General features: G+C 43.5%; 2 long non-coding RNA genes across 4 annotated transcripts in view; one reads left to right on the plus strand and one right to left on the minus strand.

Annotated features, from left to right (window-relative positions):
• Window positions 1–772: 772 nt before the first annotated feature.
• LOC307215958 lies at window positions 773–22,959 on the plus strand. Of its 3 annotated transcripts, XR_013838796.1 has the most exons (6): window positions 773–877; window positions 2,921–3,068; window positions 3,891–4,130; window positions 17,835–18,097; window positions 19,576–20,195; window positions 22,620–22,959. It is a non-coding gene; the product is annotated as an uncharacterized lncRNA (long non-coding RNA). The 3 variants fall into 3 exon arrangements; XR_013838797.1 differs by lacking the exons at window positions 773–877; window positions 2,921–3,068 and adding an exon at window positions 1,693–1,747; XR_013838798.1 differs by lacking the exon at window positions 773–877 and having other exon boundaries at window positions 2,823–3,068.
• LOC307215965 overlaps window positions 12,493–22,960 on the minus strand; it is a 36,842-nt gene continuing 26,374 nt past the window's right edge. Inside the window, exons 3-4 of the long non-coding RNA XR_013838807.1 lie at window positions 13,578–14,150; window positions 12,493–13,190 (exon numbers count right to left, since the gene is read on the minus strand). This is a non-coding gene — a long non-coding RNA (uncharacterized lncRNA). The remainder of the gene's footprint in view (window positions 13,191–13,577; window positions 14,151–22,960) is intronic.

Below are 22,960 nucleotides of genomic sequence, written 5' to 3' on the forward strand. Positions count from 1 at the left end.
TACTCTTCTCACCCAAACTTCATCTGTTGAGCATACAGTCCATGAAAGATGAACATTCATGCTGCTTACAATATAAAACTTGAATATAAAATTGTAAGACATGCATTGCAAGATTTTTACATACAAATTTGAAAAATGTGAGTAGCCCTCCCCACCAGGGTTTGGGTTGTGGAGATAGCTAATATTTACATGTACCCTTGAACCTATCTAAACAATCTTGCAGCATTTCTCGTGAGGGCTGAGGATGCCTGTAACACAGGTTTTAGTCATGCCAGGAAGTTTCCTTGACTTTTTAAGATAATGTCATGTTGACACACTGGATCAAATCCTTCCAAGGTGGTTTTATGCGATATGGTATTCTGACGTTACCCATGCTCCCTTAACAGAGAGCAACTTGTGGGTGTGCAATAGGTTTCCGGCCACATAATCTTCTGAGCAAACATAATGCTCCTTCTGCTGGTTAATCTGGGTTTTTTATATATATAAAAGCAGCACAAATGTCAGTGAATCTGAATAAATTACCTGTCGAAGGAAAGAGCCACCACTTCTCGGTTTTATTAATGTTCTTTTAGCACAGAGGCTTTGAACTTTAACAGATATATTGCAAAGCTCAAAGTCCTAACTGCAAACTTGTACAAAATGCAAAAAAAAAAGACATTTAAAATAATTCCTAATTAAGAAAATCAACCTGCCCAGTTCATGTGTTTTACAAAAGGGAAGAGGAATAAGAAGAAGAAGAAGAAGAAGAAGAAGAAGAAGAAGAAGAAGAAGAAGAAGAAGAAGAAATTTTAGGTAATCCCCTAATGATCTTTATGTGGGCCTGGGGCCCTTGATGCCAGCCAGATGTCAAACATGGCTGTACATCTTCTGAGACAGTGTAGGTGGATTCTTTAACCTTCTGGAAATGATCAAGGGAAAGCTGGTGTAACATAATGGCCAAGTTTAAACTGTGAGCCAGGCAGCCCTTGGGTAAAATCTCACCTGACATATCATGTAGCAGACCTTGCCCTCCATTAAAGTGCTAGAATTTTATCACTTTTTTGTTTGTTTGTTTGTGGAGAAATTTTCTACATCAGACCACTTGGTCCCACCAAAAGGGTCAGGATTCCACCCCATGTTCATTCAGTGGTCCTGATTCTGTGTTTTTAAATTTAGTACGTGGAGTTTTCCACATCGCTCATATCTCCATGCCAAGGAAATAGCAAACCCACTTTGCCTTGTTTAACTTCTGTTAGGTTTCTGTTAAAGGTGCAGGGCCAATAAAATGATGGGAAAGTCAAAATGGGTTGTGCTGCATTCCTGGTGTGGTGTATCCTCTGAATAATATTATAATATAATTAATATAATATAATATAATATAATATAATAGATACAGCAATGCATACTGATTTCTCAAGTCCTTATTTTGTGCAATGTTTTAATAGTCTGAGAAATTGTCTTGATTACATTACAGTTCAGATGCTGGGGAGAAATGATGAATTCACTCTCCCTATACACTGGTACCTTGGGTTAAGTACTTAATTCGTTCTGGAGGTCCGTACTTAACCTGAAACTGTTCTTAACCTCAAGCACCACTTTAGCTGTGCCGCCGGAGCACAATTTCTGTTCTCCTGAAACAAAGTTCTTAACCTGAAGCACTATTTCTGGGTTAGCGGAGTCTGTAACCTGAAGCGTATGTAACCTGAGGTACCACTGTACATTCAGATCAACTTTGGAAGCCCCCATCTGGGAACCTTCACCATTTGAGGTGAGCAAGGGCAACACAAGAAGAGATTCTTATTAGGGGTGGTAACCCTCTTGCAGAATGTTCTCCCCAGGAAGATTTCCGTACCTTTTAACCTTTTTATTAGACAAACCCCATTTAATTCTCCCAGGCCTTTTAATTAACTCTTTTTAATCCTTGATGGAATAAAATTTTAATTGAGGCTCTTTTTAATCTCTGTGTATTTTAAATCTTTTGTTAGTGTTAATACTGCTGATACCTCTTTATTGATTGCATTGGAGGGGGTCGAGGTTTGTAAACCTGCTGGGATGTGTATGTGTTGGAGGCCAGATAAAAATCCACTTACGTGTGTTGTAAAACAAGGGTTTTTTTGTCCACTTGCATATTTACAACATTTTGTGCTGAGAACAGGAGGAAGCAGGAGTGTGTGTTTTGTTTTTCCATGCACTACTAAGTTTGTACAATCACAAATGTGACTCCCCCGTTCAAAGGTAATTTCTCTTCTCCTTGTAAAAGCTGAGTGAAGGAGGCAAATTAAGACCTGCAAGGCAAGCTACAGTGCACCTAATGTTTTATTGTGACACAATTGTTTGTTTCTTTGTTTTTGAGTTGAAGATGTAGGGCATAGACTCTTTCCTGCCCCCACCAGCTAGCTGAATCCATCAGTGGAGGTATTTTCCTATTCCTTCCAGCTGCCTGGCCTGCTCTATGCCTTTAACAGCTTTTTGATGGGAGGAAATCAGCAGGTGAAGCTCCACAGCTTGGAAATAAACATTAACACCTCCTGATATCTGCCAAAGAGACAGCTACAGTGCTTTGTAGAAAGTTGGCAGCTGTAGCTGCCACTGACTTTTCCCAAATCCAATCAGATGCCATTAGTGAGGAACAGAAGGAGTAATAAAATCACAGCAATGTGACCATTGCCTTTTACTTTAGTCAAACTCACAAGCTCACGAGTAAGGCTGACTGGTTTACATATATCGAGCATTACTGAATCTGCAAAGATTTGGCTGTACAGATTTGCATAGATTCTATTCTCAGGTGATAGAAGCAGTTGGTTTTTAAGCAGACTGTAGGGAGAATTCACTGGTACTGGACAGCCTGGCTGTATGTGCTGTGGGAGAAGTTTCTGGGAAGGAAAACAGCATTTTGACAAAAAGAGGAGCTATTTCTTGTTTTTCTTTTTGGTGTGTTTAGGTGGTGGATGGTGGAAGTACAGCCAGCAGGAAGCAGACTTCTGAAAATAACCTTGAAAAGTCGGGATATGGGCTTCCTGTTCTCCTGGGCAAACATGATGAATAATAGTTTCATATGAAAATTCCTCTTGATTGAGAATCGTTGGCAGGTAAATTGGTTTCAATTGAGTAGGCTTCCCAAAATAATTCACACAATGCATTGCATCAATGCTGAGGATCATATGATGCTATTTTTAAAAATTGTATTTCATGAAACATAGCACAAAGAAGAGTGGATATGGTTATATGTCCCATGTTTGCAAGGTCAAGGAAACCAATGGGCATCTTATGATAACTGCTACTCAAATGAAGTCCTGGTAGTCTTTCCCTCCATATGCTCCCAGGAGCACACCAAATATGCACAGCACAGTGCCAGGATCTGCTGGATCCCAAAGCGTAAGGTGGATGGGATCTTCTCAGAAGAGGAAACAGTCCCAGTGCTTGCTCTAGCCCCCAGTCTCTCTAGCCCCCAGTCCCAGTGCTTGCTGGGATTATGACTTTGCATCCCTTAGCAGATATTTTGGAATAGTGATTGCAGAAGAACACATCACCCTTGGTCTCAGCTGGATTTGCTTTCTACAGCTGCATATGAAAGGTTGAAATAAAGCATAAACCCCGATATCTATAATATCTTTCTCAACTTTCAGTGACTATTGGGTATTTCAGTAATGGGGACCAATGAGGCTCTGAGTCTACTACATTTCCATATGTGGAAAAATATGTTTGGCTCTGAGGTTGGGAAAGAAGAGAACAGAAGGGGCCTAAAACAGAGTGAAACATTCAAATTAGAAATGTTATCTCGATGCTGTCCTCTGAGAACAAACTAAAACCTCTCTTTTTGTATTGGTTTTAGTTACTATATCTGGAAATATGCCACTCCCTTTCATTATATTAAAACAGGCCTGATATAACCTTTCTCTTCTCCTCCCCAGCCCCTCTTTATACATGCTCAGACCCCACCCCCACCATCAGTTTTTGAGGAAGCCTTGCCTGAAAAGCTGACAACTCACAGAGAGACCTATTATAGCTTTAATTACTTGAAGTCAACGCACAAGAGAGGAAGATGTCGTCATTTTAAGACTTTGCATGTCTAAGTGCATTGCCAGGAAGAAGTAGAAGAAATGGAACGAAAAAGCTGCAATGATGATTTATACGTCTTGGCTTAAACTCAGGTAAAAAAGACACAACCCAAACTCCATTGATATCCAGCATCTGTTCACGGGAATTCTTTTCTTTCGGATCCAAGTCTGACTTGTTGTATTATCATACTGACTGGTACAGTGCTACAGAAACACAGAAGGTAGATACAGTAGTGATGCTCACAGCACAGCAATTGTTTCCATGCTGCAAGGTTGTCTTGCTGCAGTCTAGGGAAAGAAATAAGAGACAGCTACACCATAGATAATATGTGCAGCTTGACTAAACAATTGGGATAATTACAGTACCAAAACAGTAACCTTCCGGTACTTTTTTTGTTGGCTTTATTCATTTGTACCTGGGTCTACTCTGGTAGCCAAGTATCAATAGATGGAATGATATTAGGGCTTTCTCAATATTTTGCAATATTTATGCTTGCAAAATAGAACCTTTTTTTGGGAGCAGGGACCTACACATTTTATGAAACCAGTAAGTACAGTGGTACTTCGGGTTACATATGCTTCAGGTTACAGACTCCGCTAACCCAGAAATAGTGCTTCAGGTTAAGAACTTTGCTTCAGGATAAGAACAGAAATCGGGCTCCGGCGGCGCGGCGGCAGCAGGAGGCCCCATTAGCTAAAGTGGTGCTTCAGGTTAAGAACAGTTTCAGGTTAAGAACAGACCTCCGGAACGAATTAAGTACTTAACCCGAGGTACCACTGTACAGTTAATAGATCTAGTATAAGGTTCAGTTGCCCCACTTAATTATTCTGACGTATCCCTGGCAATTTATTATCACCATTGGGGGGGGGGGCGTGCTTTTCAAAAATGTTGTAGGTGTGAGTTTCAGGTCTTCAGTTTTTAGCCTTTTCCCCTGATCTAGCCAAGGATGGGGAACTCCCAGCTACTATCAGCCTTAGCTAGCATGGTTCAAGGTGATGGAAATTCTAGTCTAACAGTATCTGAAGGGCCAGAGGATCCCTAATCCTGGTGTAAGCTGACAGCTCATATGCTGTAGCTCTTGAGGTTTTTTCTTAACTGTTGATGCCCTGTTGTAGGACTGTTATGTTTTGCTGGTTGGTCCTTGACTGAAATGCATGCTCTTTGCTTATAAAGTAAGCCACAATGGGCTACGGCAGAACAAAAACCAGGGCAGCTTTCAGCAAAATATAGGGGGGGGTGGTGGATGACATTAAGGCAGTAGAATTGGGGAAAATTCCTTATTTTTGTCTGTGATATGCAATAGTGTATTAGTTTGGTGTATATTGCACCAAAGCATTTTATACAATATTTTATCCAAAGTAGTATGTACAATTCCTCAGTTTCAAATGATTTGATGGCAGTTCCACAGTAGTGGTACATTTATTTACAGGTGTCTATATCCCTAATAAGATGGCTTCTTGAGTGATTGGGTCCCGTGTTTTTGCTGAGAGTTGCAGATGTGTACAGTATAAGTTACGGAAATATTATCAGTGGACCCATGTGCTGTTTCGCAGATGAGAATAGGGGGTGCACACCATTCTGCTGGGGCATGAGTGCGAGAGCTTCAGCTGTGTTGCCATACAATCAATCAATGGTTTTAATTACTTACATGATTGAATAATAAAAATCCTCACTGCTGAATTGATTTCTTGGTATGGCTAATGCCTGCTTTATGCTGAGGCAATTTTTCACCCAAGCCAAATACTGTGTTATCAAACTACAGGGATTGTTTTCATATAAAGACTCAAGAAGGGAGGGAAAATGAGCAGTGAGAACTGTGCACCAAACTGATGTGGAAATGGGTTGAGGGGTAAGCCCAATGCAGACAATCCCTGACCAAATACAGAGTTTTAACTGCACAGAAGCATCAGAACTGGAAGATTTTCCACATGCTTAGCATGTGGAACACCCAGAACTTGCTGAGATGCCTCACAAAGCATGACTAGTGGTGTCATCACAATGAGCATTTGACAATGTTGGCAGGTTTGGAGGAAGTCCATTTATGCAGGGCACAGCTTTTATTTCTAGAGGGACATGGCTAATATAGCCGCATGTACAGAGATCAGTTTATCTGCTATTGGCCTATTGACCCAGATGGGAGCCTGTCTTATTTATAAATATTATTGTGTGCCATACTCTCCAACATTCCTCAGATGAAAATATTCATTCTATTCTGCATCAGTGTCCCCTGCCCTGCACCCCATATACCGTATTTTTCCGTGTATAAGACTAGGTTTTTTTAAACAAAAAAATTAGGTTTAAAATTGGGGCTCATCTTATGCATGGGTAGTGCTGAGGGGTGTTTTCTTAATTTGGAGTCCCCCAAAATAGGGGGCGTCTTATACATGGGGCACCTTATACACAGAAAAATACGATATATGCACACTGCTGATGGAAAATGTGGGGAAAGGGCAGGGTTGGCTGAGCTGCCCCAACAACTGTTACCAAGAGGAGTATGTAACAATGCCATACAGGCAATTGTCCTGGTTATTTGCTGGAGCCTTAGATGATATACGTTAAACTGTGAGGCTTGCTTCAGCCTGTTGGAATGTGAATAGATGCTAGGAGAGGATATATTTATTAGACACTATCCTTCCTTCCTTCCTTCCTCCTGTTTGTGAGTTCACCAGAGTGCCATCCCTTTGCAGCTTAAAAGGTAAGCTTAGATAGGCTAGTCTTAGCCTTTTAGTTTAAGTAATCCAAAAAGTTTTAAGGCAGGCTGAATTATCTTGCTATTTTTCCCTTTTCTCCCCCTTAAAACAATAACCACACAGTCTTGTAAAAGGTAAAAATAACATTTATTCACTCAGAATACTTGTTGAAGAGTAACAGACAGGCAGCTTTGTTCAGGTAGGCTTAAAATGGTAATTCGGTTACAAAGACATACTTAAGTCTAGCTTAAAATGCAATCAGAGCATTTAGCTCAGCTTCAGCAGATATTCTCACATTTCTGGCTTGGTGGAAAGTGATGAAAAAGAGACAGAGGTTGTGCCCAGGCAGGTAGGAGAATATATAAATAATCATGTGATTATCTAGCAAAACATGAATTGTTGGTTTGACTAAATATCCCACACTGCCTGCCTTGGGCTTCAGAAGAGGCACCTGTGCCAGATGTTTTCAAGGCAGCACTTCTGCACAAGCATAATAGTTTCTATGGTCTGCAGCTATGACTGGTGGAGGGCATCTGTGTGCCTGCACAAGCCACGCCCCCTTAGGCTGCTCCTGCTGCTGCAATCACTGTAGTTGGATTCGTTGAGCAGTACTGGCTGGTGGAGTGTAGGAATACAGCGGCGGCAGCTGGTGCCCTTCCCCTTCCTATGGGTCCTTCTGCGCACCCTGCCCTTCCCCACATCCTTTCACCACTTGCGGAATTCTGGACCGTGTATAACGTAGTGAGAAGCCGTGGTGCCTTAAGGGTTTTAGTGATGGTCCTAGCATGTTGGGGGCAGTTGGAGATTATAGTGTGTGTGCGCACACATATAGGAATGTTATTGTCTAAATCCATCACAAAGTTATGCTTACTTAAACCCATTTGTTTCAATGGGCTTTAATGAAGTGTAGGTCTGTTTTGGATTTTGGTCTGTTATCTTAAAAAAAAAGAACCACACAAATAAGGCCTTGCTAGTCTTCTTCTTTTCCTCTTAAGACTAAGATATGACCTGGTTGCAGACAAGTATTCTCTCTTTGTTTTTAATCATCAGAGCACCATATATTTTAACAGGTGCCTTTTAGCATGGCTGTGGATTTTTTAAAGGCAGACTAATCTTTTATTGATTAAGTTTTTGAAACATATGGTGAAGAATGTAAATCAGCTTCAAGAAATAATAGAACCCATTGCGTGTTAACTTACAGGTTAGTCCCCTATAAGTCCTCAGTCTGATATTTTTATACAAATTCCTATAGTATCAAAATTAAATTTTATTCCAGAAGATGTTATCTTTCCTTTATGAACTTTATGTTCGTGGACATAAATAATATTAATGTTAGCTCTGTTCCTCATGGATTTTACCCATTAGTTAGAGTGAATTCCTATTTCTGTAAAGGGAAAAACACACACCCATTTCATGTACAGTCATACCTCGGGTTGAAGTAGCTTTGGGATAAGTATTTTCGGGTTGTGCGCTGTGGCGACCCGGAAGTAACGGAGTGTGTTACTTCCGGGTTTTGCCGCTTGTGCATGTGCAGACGGTCAAAATGATTTATTTTGCGGATGCGGGTTGCTTTTGCTTCTGGGTGTGAACAGGGCTCTGGAATAGATCCCGTTCGCATCCAGAGGTACCACTGTATATGCAATAATCACTTAATTTCTTCACACTTCATTGCTCTGTGCTTTGGTTACAATTCAACACCAAATTGGAGCTCTTTGGAATTGTTGGCGTGACGAAAGCTAACTGAACTGGATTGTTGTCCACATCACTGAGAGCTTAGGTCACGACTAATTTGTGGCCTAAATTCAGCTGACTTAGTCTGGTTCCAAACCTTCAGTGTGTGAACTACTGTAACTGAAAAGGACTAGATCTAAACTGCCGTCAGTGGATATGAGAGCCAGTGTGGTGTGATGGTTAGAGTACTGGAGTACTGGGAGACCTGGGTTTGAATCTCCACTCAGCCATGAAGCTCACTGGGTTACCTTGGGCCAGTTGCCATCACTTAGCCTAACCTACCTTACAGAATTGTTTTACAATATGTAACATCAATTTCATTTCTATAGATTATTGAATAGATATGTCATATTATTATCCATAGTTGCTAATAACCTTCTATATGCTGTATAAACTTGTTTCAGATATCAATATATTTATCCAAACAAAGTCTACTTCTACAGTGGTACCTTGGTTGTTGAATGACTTGGCTCCTGAAAGCTGCAAACCCGGAAGTGTTCTGGTATGTGAATGTTTTTTGGAATCTGAATGTCCGACATGGCTTCCACGGCTTCCGGCTGAGTGCAGGAAGCCGCAACTTGGTTTTTGAATGGTTCCAGGAGTCGAACGGATTCCTGGAACAGGTAAAGTTTGACAACCAAGGTACCACTGTATAGGCAATCTGTTCATATGTTTGCACTCAAAACACCTTCTAGTTTATACTAGGATTTAAAATATATTGCTTTGAACATTTACCCCACTAACTACCCTGCTAAGACTCTCAAGGAAGCTTACAACAATAAAAATCATGCCTAAAATATTAGTCAAGACTATAAATACTAAGTCCAATAAAAACTAGGAAATCAATAAAATAAAACAGCAATAAGGCCTTAAAACCTTTACAGTAAAAATAATATATATAGTGGTCTGCTCAGTCATAGGCTTGGCAGAACAATGTAAGTTTACCGGTTTCTTAAAAGGTTCCTGGAGTTTGCATTTAGCACAGTTACTTTAGTTGCATCTGCCTGTGTCTCTGGATGGCGGTTGTGTGGACACTGCCGATGCCAAACATGGGATGGGGCCAGAAACATACTTTGGCACACTTTCTCTGTGGCCAACCCTTTTTCTCCCCAACAATCACTTCAGGAAGGGAGGGCTCATTTAGTGCTGCTGACATGAGTGGGGTGGATGGCAGAGAAAGCATAGTCAGAGCTCCACCCACACCTCCAGTGTTTGATTAGTTGTAGGGAACAGAAAATGAGCAAAGGCATCAAGTTCTTTGGTCTCAATTCCCTTCCCCTAGTTCTGTTCCTTGTGGATTCCCGCTCCCCAGGTTCCTTCCTAATTCCAAACTCTGATGTCCACAAACTTGAGTAGTTTTTGTTAAGGGTGCTGAGAGTTTTAAGGAGCAGGGCTGGCCCAAGACATTTTGGAACCTGAGGAGAACCACAAAATTTTGTGCCCCCCCTTCCTGCCAAGAGTGAAGATCTACATCAGGAACAAGGAGGAAATAGATCTACATTGCAACAAGGGTGGGAGGTAGGCATGCCATTGGGGAGGGGCGAGCCCCCCAAAAAAATTTTTCAATTTTTTTCAAATTCTGCAGCAGCCTGACATCATGTACACATGTTCAAGTTGCGCTGCCCCGGCCCCCTCAACCAGTGTGTTTGGTGGGAGGACAGCAGCAGTGCTTTCAATTCACCCAGAGGCCACTGTAGAGGTAGCATTAGCATTAGCAGGTCTCCTGAGGAAACGGCCGATTCATACCACGGGTATGTATTTCTTGGAGGCTGGATCTGCTGCCCCTGTGGATCCTGCCGCCTGAGGCAGTCGCCTCACCTTGCCTCATGTGGGTGGGCTGGCCCTGGTAATGAGACGCACATTCCCCTCACAGAGCTACAAATTGCAGAGCGGCTTAATGATCCCTCATTCTTCACAGAGAACCCTGAAAATAGTAGCTCTGTGAGGGGAATGGGAGCCTCCCAACAACTCTCAGCACTCTTAGCAAAATTCGGTTCACTGGATTCTTTGGGGGAAGCCATGATTCTTTAGAGTGGTATGATACTGCTTTAAATGTACAATGCAGATGGGACCTGCCTGTAAAGGCTCAAGGGCAAAATGTAATCTGGTATGCCTTGCCCTTAATTCTGTAACCCTCTAGACAGGGGTGGAGAAAGGGGTGTGTGGTGGGGGTGGGTCGCCCCGGGTGTCACCACTGAGGGGGGTGACAAAATGCCGGGTGGCACTCACTGAGGGGCCTGTAGTGTGCCTGAGCCATGCGTCTCTCCTGGGAGTGACGCGGTGGCTTAGGCGCCTGCCGGCTCCATGCTGCCCCAAAGGGTCCACCCGCCACCCCCCTCACCTGTAGGGCAGCTTACTGGGGGGAAGCAGGCAGACTCCACGGAGGCCCCATGGAGTGCCCTGCCCTGGTTCGCCCCACCCCCATGGGCAGCTGGCCCCACCCCTGGGCACAAGGCACGTGCACCACCCCAGGTGCCCAATTGGCTTGCTCTGCCGCTGCCTCTAGAGAAGCAGAAGATGGGATTTCTCTCTTGTGGTTGCAGAGTTCTTTGTTTTTAGCTGTCACAGTGTACTTAGCACTGCTTGGGTGAGGCATAACTTTACATGTAACATTACCTCATGGAATCCCTAAGTTTTTTTTCAAAAAAATGAGCTCATTACCTAAGTGGTTTTTTTTAAAAAAAAAACAAAAAACAAAACACGTCACTTAAAGACATTTTAAGCCTCTACCCCACCGCTGGCAGATTTTTAGTCCTCATCCTGCCTTTCTTTCCATAGAGCCAAATATATTTGTGAGTGGCTTTTCCACACCTTAACTTCTTCCCCCATACAGAAGTGCAGTGAGGAAACCTAGTCAGTTTGACCAGTACGGATGTCTCTCCTTTTTCACCTGACAGCATCAATTTCACTGAAGAGCACAGTGGTGTCAGTGCTAAAGAGAAGGAATGGTGAAGGAAATTTCATTTGTTTACTTATTCCATTTCTGTCACACTCTTTATCAATTCATAATCCCAGGGTGGGTTTAACATGAAATATAATGGTAATAAAATACCACAAACAATAAAGCTTAGCAACAAAAACAACGTTTTAAAACCTCTTGTTAAAAGAGCAGAGAAACTTGGCAGTGCATGGGGGAACCCAAAAAAGATACTTGTGGGATTGTATTTGAATCTATATGGGCTGGGGAAAAGGATGGTGACATTTAAAGTGGGAAAAGAGCACTGTAAATAGCAGTATGTAATGTGCATTGAGCTAAAGGGGAGGAAGATTCCTTAATGATAATTAAAGAGCATATGTGACTTGGTGTAGATGTTGGAGAAGTAACAAGCATGTACTTCCTGGATAGCTCAGCTGGTTAGAGCGTGGTGCTGAGAACTCATACCAAGGTTGCAGGTTCAATCCCCATGCGGGACAGCTGCATATTCCTGCACTGCAGGGGGTTGGACTAGATGATCCTCAGGGTCCCTTCCAACTCTAGCATTCTATGATTCTATGATTCTATGTATTTCAAATCGCTATTAGTAGTGAGTATGAAGTATCTGAGCAGAGTGTGTCTATAAAATGGTAGTTTGTGGTGCATTTATGTAATCCAAGTGATGCTTAGGGTTTGTTTTTTTTAGATTATCAAAGGATGCACATTTGAATCCCCACAAGGATTCATCATATGGATGCTCTCTATATTCATCCCTAAATGAGCTAGTGGTGTTTTCTATTCACAGCTGCCTCATGCAACTGTTTGGTTTCCTATGCAATTAGTCTTCATGAGTTCTGGTGAACGCAGTGACAATCCTTCTTGCTAGATCAGGATGAATGCATGTTTCTTATGGTCGTAAGCTGTGGGAGCCAAAATATGATTGTTATTCCATTAACATCTAACTGTACAGGTTTCAGGTCAGGTTTATTAGTTCTGCCTCAAAAACTTAGAGACAATACAATAACAATAAAGGGATTAACATTTTAATGAGCCACAGCAAATGCTCATAAATGTAAATTATTGACATTGGATGAACCAATGAAAATTTATTTTGGCAAGGTATTTAAGACAAAACTGAGTACATTATAGCAACGTAAGGAAATTCCTCAGCATGTTGCACTGCAGTTATCATGCTGCACAGCAAAGTCTGTGATCAAAATTAGCAAGCACCATTAACAGCTTCAGCGTTTAAAACACAGCATCATACAAGGCAACTTGTGTAATTTTTAAAAACAAAAGTACAATGATTTGATTGATCTGCACTCATAGTGCAGAAATAAATGAGTCCTCAAGTCATTTAACGAACTAGTGTGAATTTTCAAATCCTTATTCAACCATGAAGCTCATAGGCAGACCTTGGGCCAGTCACTATCTTACAGCCCAGCTTACTTCACATTCTTTTTGTGAGAATGGGGAAGAAACCCATACAAGCTATCTGAGCTCCTTGGAGGAAGAGTGAGATACAAGTGTGATTAGTTATAGAAAGCAGCCTACAGAAAAATATCAGATTTCACTCCTGGTTGTTGTTGTTTTTTTTTGGGGGGGGGACACATTACATTGTTGTAGAATTAAGCAGTGGGTTTTGTTCTTACAGATAAAATAAATGAGGGCTGCCATTTCACCATTTTGTGCTGATTTTAAAAATATTTCTTCACAATGCTTCAGTTCAAAGAGTATAACATTTTAAGGACAACCTGAGATGATACTCTTATGGTTCTCAACAATGTACACAAGTTAGAATTGGGAATCCCTATCACCTCATAGTGGGACGCAGGTGGCGCTGTGGGTTAAAGCCTCAGCGCCTAGGGCTTGCCGATCGAAAGGTCGGCGGTTCGAATCCCTGCGGCGGGGTGCGCTCCTGCTGCTCGGTCCCAGCGCCTGCCAACCTAGCAGTTCGAAAGCACCTCCGGGTGCAAGTAGATAAATAGGGACCGCTTACCAGCGGGAAGGTAAACGGCATTTTCGTGTGCGGCTCTGGCTCTGGCTCTGGCTCTGGCCAGAGCAGCGATGTCACGCTGGCCACGTGACCCGGAAGTGTCTCCGGACAGCGCTGGCCCCTGGCCTCTTAAGTGAGATGGGCGCACAACCTCAGAGTCTGTCAAGACTGGCCCGTACGGGCAGGGGTACCTTTACCTTTTTATCACCTCATAAAGGGTACCTCCAGATGGCCTGTTTAATGACATTTCATACTGATTTGTTTGTGCAGAGACAAGGTGACAGCTATTTAATGAGCAATCACTTGATTTATATCTGGGGAGGCTAGACGACATCACAGCAAAGCAGGTTTTATTTTCCTTGAATTTCCTCATCACTTTCCTTCAAGCAAAAAGTCCCATCTTCTGGGAAAGTCATGCAATAAACCATAAATTCGTAACCCAAATTTGCTGGCATATGATTGAACGCCACCCCAGAATAGCAACAGTCTGGAAGCACTTAAAGTTCTTCTGATTTACTGAGGGTGAAGAAGAGACTCCAAAGATTGTGATGAGATGACAAGGACGGACTTTGGCTTTGCAATGTCAAAAGGATAGGCTGCTTTCAAGGAAATTGGATGGATTTCGAATGTTTCCTTGCAGGGAGTAGACACCAAAGGAATTGTGCAGGTGTTGTGGTGTAGGAGTGAGGGAAGAGGAGCAACTTGGCTGCATGGGGAATATGGTGGAGCTGGTAGCGCCAAGCCAGGTGGACGGAGACCCACAAAATATTTGCTGTCTCTCCTAAAGGGTGGAAAATAGCAGTTATTCATTTGCACATATGGAATCATTTCAGTGTATGCATACTTAAAACTGTCTGTTTACTGACAGCAAGAATTACTTTAAAATGCTCAGTTAGCCTGACTACTAAGGACATTTTGAATGAAAATAATTCTTCTCGCTAGAATGATTTCCCTTCTACTACAATACATTTCCTTTCATTGTCTTTTTTCCAAGTCTCTGCTGAAAAGATTGAACCCATCTGTTCTATTACTGTTGTCTCATCTTTCCTTAGCAAGATATTATTTATCACAAAACGAGTTACAGTGTGACAAAGAGTTTGTCAAAATTCAATGATGAATCCTAATCGATAGCGCAGCCTTCATATCTCAGAGTAGGGGGAGCAACTCTCCCCTGTGACAAACACTTCAATAATGAAACATTAAAAACTATCCCCTGTTTAGATTCCCTGAGTAATTCCACCGAGTTTTCTGCAATCACTTTTTTTTTTTTAAAAAGCACACTTTTATTCTGTTTTCTTTCTTTCGTGGCTCTCAGGGCAGTGTAGATGGGGGCCCTTACTGGTCCCTCCATGCAAGTACTGTGACCAGATCCAAAACTGCTTGGCATCTTGAAAGTTGCTTTGTTGTAGGACTTGCTTAAATTGTGGTCTTGAGGTATAAATTGTAGGGAAATAACTACATAACCATGAGCACAACCATGAACCCCAGATCTGCTAGGCATGAGGATTGGGTGGATATCCCCTTCACTGTTGATGTGATTTTTTTTGTGGCGGCATAAATGCATGTTGTGGCAAGTTTCCCACCCATTACATCTATGGAAAGCTACAATGGCATAGATCTTGCGGTGCTTTTGCTGGTGGTAGCCAAGGTTTGGCTTGGGAATGGGGTGTTCTGGAAGCAGACGCAGCCTTGGATTTGCTGGATCCAAAGCCTCTTCATTCCCCCAATGGGCCCCCATGCTGGGTTCATTACCAACTTTACCCTGGGGCTAGCACAGATGCTTCCCCATTCCCTCTCTCTCAACAGTGAGAAAAAGTTGAAATACAGTGGTACCTTCAGGTTACAGATGCTTCAGGTTACAGACTCCGCTAACCCAGAAATAGTACCTCGGGTTAAGAACTTTGCTTCAGGATGAGAACAGAAATTGCAGCGGGAGGCCCCATTAGCTAAAGTGGTACCTCAGGTTAAGAACAGTTTTAGGTTAAGAACAGACCTCCAGAATGAATTAAGTTCTGAACCCGAGGTACCACTGTATGGGCAAGAAACACTCAAGCCATCCACCATGGTTGGTGTAAGACAGCAGAGCTTTGGGTCATCTGCCACTTCACCAGCCCACTTAGGTTTGCTTTGCACGTCATTTAAACTTCTTCTGGGGGCAACCCAAATTTGAAATAAACATTAGGCATGAGGCCTTATTAGGCTCAGTATAAACTCTGGCATGCTATTTTGCTAAATTGTATTTTCAGGCAGCAAAATGTCTTGGGCTGGCCCTGATTATGGTAGTTTAAAAAGTTTTGGGATGAAAAATTCTAGGACCTTTGTCTAGAGCTCAAGACTTGTTGGCACCTGAGGCTAACCACAAAATGGCGCCCCCTCTCCCACCAGGGAAGAAGGGGTAAATGAATAGCTACATCAGGAACAAGTGGGGCGGGGATAAAGATATACATTGGGAACAAGAGTGGGAGGGGACTCACAGTGCCTCCTGTTGGCCAAGAGGCCACTGTAGAGGTGGAACTGGAGGGGGGCAGGGAGAGGTCTGATCACCAAGGATTGCACTGCTGCTATTGGTGCATTCATTGGTGGCTAGATCTGCTGCCTCTGTAGAGCCTGTTGCCTGAAGTGGTCTCCTCACCTTGCCTCATGGGTGAACAACCCTGCCTCAGCCCAAATGTATTGGTCCCCATGCCTTTGAAAAGCCTTTTCATTCGTTTCATTCAATTGTTCTTTAGTTTTAGATGACACCCATATTGATTCATTTATGGGTTGATATTCTTAAAAAAAAATATGATTCAAGAACAAGATCAATTAAGAGTAAAACATTTCTACGCAAACCATTGATTTGAGGCATATTTTGCCTGCGTGTTGTCTTTCCTACATTATTATCCTGATAGAGATTCATTAGTTTCTACCTTTCCTGCTCTGTTAATTTCCAGCTCTCAGACTGTCTCTACAGATTCCCAGCATGCAAAAATAAGCAAGCAAATCTTTCTTGAATGCAAAAAACTATTTTATATGAGCACTTTCAGCATTTGTAAGGACCCTGGGCTTCCTTACCCAAGGGCACAACTTAAACGAAAGCCTTCAAGGTTAATGGTGTGAGTGGCTTTCTTAAGTTCAGTGGAATTTACTCTCAGTATGTATGCACAGGACTGCAGCCTATGTCAACGTTGAAGTAAGTCTCATGAAAGAATATAGAAATGCCGCCTAGAGCATTTGGGCCCTACTGGCATAGTGTATCCAGAAAACATTAGAGGGCATAACCTGGGGAAGGCAGGGATGTTTCTCTGTGGTGTGGCTAGACTGGGGCCTCCAAGGAAGGCAGCTAAGCAGGACTGGGAATGTAGAGAAAGTTCCTTCATGCTGTTCTCATTGTTGATTGGGATATGAAGCCAACACAGCACAGGAAGCCTGTGGGCTTTGTGGGTTATGTCACCTGCCAAACAGCAAACCAATGGGCAAAATTAGCAGCCATTGTTTGCAATAATTTTTATCTTTGTAATTTGGTGGGTGTGATTTTTTTTTTTTTTGCTATATAATGTGATGGAAAGAAATAGAGAGAGCTCTGTTTTCTAGAAGTTAGGTGTGAGCAGAGGATGGTGAGCAACAGTGTTTTGTAGATAGTGGGAAGTCTTCCTACATTGTAGAGACAGCATTGATTAGAAGAGGGAATGTTTCTCAGAAAGCATCAAATAGATAGCTGGAAAGCTGATTTCAAGACAGAGGTGCTGGCCTTCTACTTAACATGCTAGTTTTATTTATGGAGATAAGGTTTTTGAAAGCAGGAACATACAATCATGTGAGCTGCTACCCACATTTCTGAAGTTCTGAACTGTGGCATGGTAGGTTCTGAAATTCGGAGGTATAACCTCCGTAAGGACTAGGACTATGCCTCAGCTCAATCATTAACTCAGCACCCATATTGGCCTGTAACAGTAAACCAAGAAGCTTGGCTTAAAAAACTGCATGGTGCATGAACTCCTCACTTTGCTTCTCTTTTGGTGCAGGCAGGTAAAGCAGGAAGAGGATAGCTTAGCATTACATCTGAGCCTGGGGTTGTGGTTTGATTTGCCCTAATAAGCCAGGATGCATAAGCCAACAAGAATGGTTTTAGACCAGCAAGCAGTTCTGGCTTGGTTTACAAAGCCATTTTTCTTGGATTATGATTACATGTAAGCACAGCCACTCAGTGGCCTTTTATGTGAGCCGCTATATTTGTTCTTCAGCCTGACCCTCCAACTGCTGATCTGTATTGCTAGTTGGTTGTTTTATTTATGAATGAAATAAAGTGAAGTATTTTGGGCACCCCACCCCAATACATTGTTATTCAAGGTTATTTTTATTATTAATTAAATTTATATACCACCTTTCATCCGAGGATCACTGTAGTAGTATAAATGAAAAATATTGTGTCCACCCTCAGAGTTGCTGAGTTCACTTTGGGTTGTTTTTTCTTTTCTTTTTTAAGGAGACTGCGGGAAGCCATTTGTGCAAAATGCGAACGCATGTAAATTCATCGCTCCATGCTGCAGTCACATTGGCTCAAATCCTTGTCACTCCATCATGGTTCCTGGAAGCAAGGCTGTCTCTTCCGGTTATGTGCACTGCACCTCCCACCAGTATAGCTTTATTCTGGATTCAATAATGCTTCTGTGACCTACGGGGAGCTTCCATTTCCTTCTGGTGTGCTCCCTCAACCAACCAGCTATCCATTCTCTCTGAGCAGATGAGGTATGCTCTACGTTGGGAAAGTCAATGTGCCCATCTCTGTGTAGAGCAGAGGTTTTGACCAGATGATGACCTGCAGGCTTTTTAGTACTTTGATTATGACCTATGTTTGACTAGGACTATGATTCAGCGGTGACCTCACTGCTCAATATAGATCATTTATATTTTATGCTTCCAAAGTTTAATGTTTTTGCTACTTAGGTAAGCACTGCAGGATGGACCAATATTTTCTATTAATGGAAATGATGCTTGTTGTTGCTTTTTAAAATAAAATTGAAGGAAGCTGAAACAGGCTTGATTGATTAGGGCTATTTATGAAAGGTATGGCAGGGGAGACTTTGCCGCAGGTTAGCTACTTTGCATGGGGTTGTGGATGTGAAGGTAGGCAAATAAAGGTACATTTTCAATATTACTTGGATGGGGAAATGCAGCAGAAATTGAAATTGCTGGGGAACAAGCCTGAGATCTTCTGAATGCAAAGCAGGCACTCTACCAGTGAGCTACAACCTTTCCCAAACTTCTGTGGTAAACAACAACTAGCCTCTCGGGATGGAGTTGTGGTTCAGGATGAGTTTTCAGTCCTATGTAGAGCCAGAAGAGAACTTGGTGGATCAATGCAGAGCCTAGCACAGTCTGTGGATTTAGGCCGGCGATCCAGAAATGGAGTCAGTAACAAACTTCATTATTTGTTAGGGCAGCTTTGAGGTTTATTGGCTTTTCAGACTGCTTAAGCTCGGTTTAACTGGTCAGACAAATACATCATGGGCACCTGTATAGTCCCCTACCATGCCTCAGTTGCTCAAGCAATGCAGACATTACTACATGATGAAATTGGCTGAGAATTGACCAACCATGGTAGCCTTTGGATCTGATTAAATGGCACATAAACATGGTAGACTGAAGGCATAGAGGATGATATTAGCAGATACATGGCTGTGATCATTGCAGAAAATGTCTGCACTGCATTCAGATAGTCTGTGATTAGATTTTCTGTTATTCTCCATTTGGTTTTTTAATGTGTCGTGAATGAAGTCCTCATTTTCTACTGATTTTGTGGTGGGTGGGTGTTTAAGTTGTTTATTTAAAGCATTTTCACCCTGCTCTTTTCCCAAAGAGCTTGCAAAAATCTGTAAAGAGACAGTTCTTGCCTTCAGACTTGCAATGTGAAACACACAACATTCATGGGTGGGAAGGAGGAAAGTAGTGCTAAAGTAATCAAAAGGCTCATAAACCCTGATCAATCAATAGGTTCACTAGGTGCTCCTTGAATAAGCGAGTCACTCTAGTCTTTAGATATTTCAAGGAGGGCAAAGTTGCCATGGGCTTGGTTGATGAAAACAGCGTAACAGAGAATTGGGGTTGGGGGCAGACTATATGTTGCATACAAAGGAAGCCACAATGGCTGTTCTAAAGAAAACAAAAAATCAGCTTTATGAGTGGGTGATTTTGATCAGAAATCTACCCCATTTGCTTTCCCCCAGGTGGGATTCCAAACATGTGCTCACATGAGGAATTACAGAAGCAGCAAACTGCCTACAGCCATAAAGACACCTAGCACAACCTCCTTCATTTATTCCAAGCAGAGAGAAGACTTGGCCAACACAGCAAGTGAAGGAATCACTCTACAACACAGGAGCGATGGCAAAATGAAAGTGAAACCAAAAAGGAAACATTCCAAGGCATACACAGAGAAGGGAGTGATCACAACCCACAGTGTAACAAGGCACAGCAAATGCTCCATTTGTTTTTAAGCAATCAATAACTCCTGGTAGCTTGGTTTTATTGGAAGAAGAGATAGCTGCTTGGTTATGAGAAAAGACTATTCTACATTTTGTAATCACTGACTCAGGCACAGCAGCATCACCTGATATTGCTCATCTGGCACATGGTGTGCAATTCCAATGCAGCACTCGAGAATGGTTTCCAAGATAGCTCTGAAAATTGGATAGACTTGTGGTCCAAAAGCAAGAGGAGCTGCTGACAAATAGTGACAGTAAAGTTACTGATGTCATCATTAGGTTTGTTTTGCATCAGCAGTCAGGCCAGCCAGAGAAGTATTTTCCAAACTTGTGATAGTCAAAACATACTTCCTCACCACAAGGCAAGTATACTTTCTTCTTCTTCTTCTTCTTCTTCTTCTTCTTCTTCTTCCCCTTCATCAGTAGATTTCAGGGTGGTGCACAGCATAAAAATACAGTGTGAAAGAGTAAGAATTCCCCACGCTTTGCAAGTTTTGTATGAATCATTGTGCTTCTCATGACACCAGATTGGAAGGAGACAAGTAGACTCCCTTAAGGGAAAGAGCAGTTATGGCATATCTGAGGGTGGGGAATTATGGAATTGAACATGATGCAGACATATGGCTCAATTACCCACCTTCCAGGTTCTTGGAGTGGGGTAAGGGACCTCAGAGCATTAAATCCTGCAGAGATGCAGCTTTCAAGCTACTCTGGACCTAATAGTTCCTTATATTTATTTCTCATGACAGAGACTTTGTGAATTCCTGGACTGGATACTCGCAGATATGAACATATTCTTACTGGTGTGTGCATTCATTTAGGGCTCCATAATACTGAGTGGTTTTAGTAGCTGCGCTTAGGGTTTCTCGGGAACATAAACATAACATTTGCAGAGTTTTTAAGTAATGCTTCCTGGGCAAGCAATGTATTATGTTATCTGAAACTTCCAGAAGCTGAAAAGCATTCCTATGGATTGATCTTCACCCAAGCGAGTAGAGCCATTTCCCTTGCTACCAGCAGCTAAGCTGGGTTTGCTGCTGCATATGCACTCATCTCTGATGAGTGTGCCTGTATGATGTAGGTGTTTTCGAACACTGATTTTTAAATTTTTATTCTCAAGGCTTGTGAAAATCCCCAGTACAGTTGAGAGTAAGCTCTGTCGACTCCTTGCAACATATTCCAAAAAAAGGGACAGGTCCCAGTGTGGAAAGTTCATCCAACTTTTCTCCCCCAAAGAAGAAATTGTACACAGAGGGAACTACAGAGATGGTGTTGGCATTATGCAACAGAAGTGGCTGAGGCACTCAAGTGCTTCCATTCCGCAATGCATGCAACGTTTGCTGGGGCTTTTAGCTGAGTATTGATGGCTTGCTGGGAAAGCTAATAGGTTGAGCAAAGTCCCCCCCCTCATTTGTGGTTCAAAAGTGGTGTTACACTAATAAGCAGCAGCTGCAGGCATACATTCTAGGCTACTTTGGGCATCTGCCAGGTAGCTTGCCTACCCTTAAGCATCCTCTCACCATCAGACAAAAATATCTGTTTCCCCAGCAATTAATTATTCAGCATGTTTAATGTATCCAGGGCGGGGCAAGTTACTATTCTGAAATCGGTACCTTCGTATTAAGCTGTAGTTACAGAGTACAGGCTGCTGTTGCTTTATCGCCTCTCTTCCCCGCCCCCCCTGCCCTGCTCCAGATCTTTTAGTAACTCCTTTCTGCATGTTTGTTTGGATGTCCTCCCTGTTCAACCCCATCCCTACTTTTTGCCTCGATTTTGCAGGCCCAGTCTTCCGCACCCAGCTCTGGGCTTGCCCCAACCCCTCCGGCCATTTTTCAAGAGCCAAGCCTTCCACTCTGCTTCTGCTATCTTGCAACCAAGCCCGGGGAAGGGAGCAGATGACGGCGTCCCCGGCCGCTGCGCCTGGAAGCTGTAGGGATGCCGCCCCATCTCCAAACTGCTGGGTGCTTTCGTTTTTAAAACGTTGCGCAAATTATGCAAGGACCAGTTGCGTTTCCAAATGCTGGTCTTTTGCATTAGGCGCCCTCGCCCAAACTTCCTACACCTGGAGTTTGCAGCAGCAGCAGCAGCACCTGTAGCAAAGCGGTCCTGAACTTCACCTTGACTCTGCCCTCCTTTCTTGAGATTTGATCCCTCCCCCGTTTTTCTTTTTCGGCCCCCTTTCGGTGGGTCCCTTCCTGCCTCTGCAGCCAGGCGCCCTGCCCCCTGATCAGTTTCACACTCCTCCTCCCCCCCCCCCCGCTGCTGCAATTTGTTCATTAACTTGGGGGGGGGGGGGAGAAAGAGAGCGGCTTGTCCATTTGCTGCCTGGACGGAGCCATCCGCGCAGCAGCTCCACCGCGAGGAGGGGGAACAGCCCTGCTCGCTCGCTCTGTGCCTGCCTGCCAGCAGCCTCATTAGGCGCACGGCAGCTCCGCCGCAAGGACCCAGGCAAGTTCCCAGCTGGCTCAGACCACCCCAGGCGGCAGCCAGCAGCACCACCGCCCCTCGCTCAGCACAAAAGCCGAGCTGCTCTTAGATCTTGCGGAGCAGAGCGACTGAACTCCTTCCATTCCCGGCTGGAGGGAGGCGTCGGAGCGGCATCCTTTCCCCCTTCGCCTGGGAGGGGGCGCTGCAAAGTGCACTTGGAGAAGATCAATGCAGCCGTGCAGTTTCTGAGCGCGCCAGCCGCCTTGCAAGCAAACGGAGCAGATCTTAATTTCCACTTTTCCCCCCATCACGTTCTGAACCCGCTCCAATCTCTCTCCCCCCCCCTCACCCTCTTCCAGATTCAATGAAGAAGCACCCCGTAGACTCCGATGGGCGGCTAAAGACCAACGGGAGTTGAGCCAGCGCTGCCTAGGCAGGTGGGCTGAATCCGCCTCGTCCCTAAGCGCTTCTGGGTCTCTACCTCTCTTTCGATTTCTGGGGAGAGTAGAGACCTGGGAGGCGCCCCAAGCGCGGCTCTTCGCGACCCAGGCCGGCAGGAGCAGCCGGAATCCCCCTTTCCAGTCGAGCCCTTGGTTTTGTTGGCGTTTGGCAGCCGCAAGGGATCTGGAGACCCTTCGGAGGATGGGGCGACCTGACTGAGGAGCGGACTGTTGCATCCCCACCCAAGACCCAGGCGCCT

This window comes from Podarcis cretensis, assembly GCF_951804945.1.
Source record: "Podarcis cretensis genome assembly, chromosome: 5".
Taxonomy (NCBI): domain Eukaryota; kingdom Metazoa; phylum Chordata; class Lepidosauria; order Squamata; family Lacertidae; genus Podarcis; species Podarcis cretensis.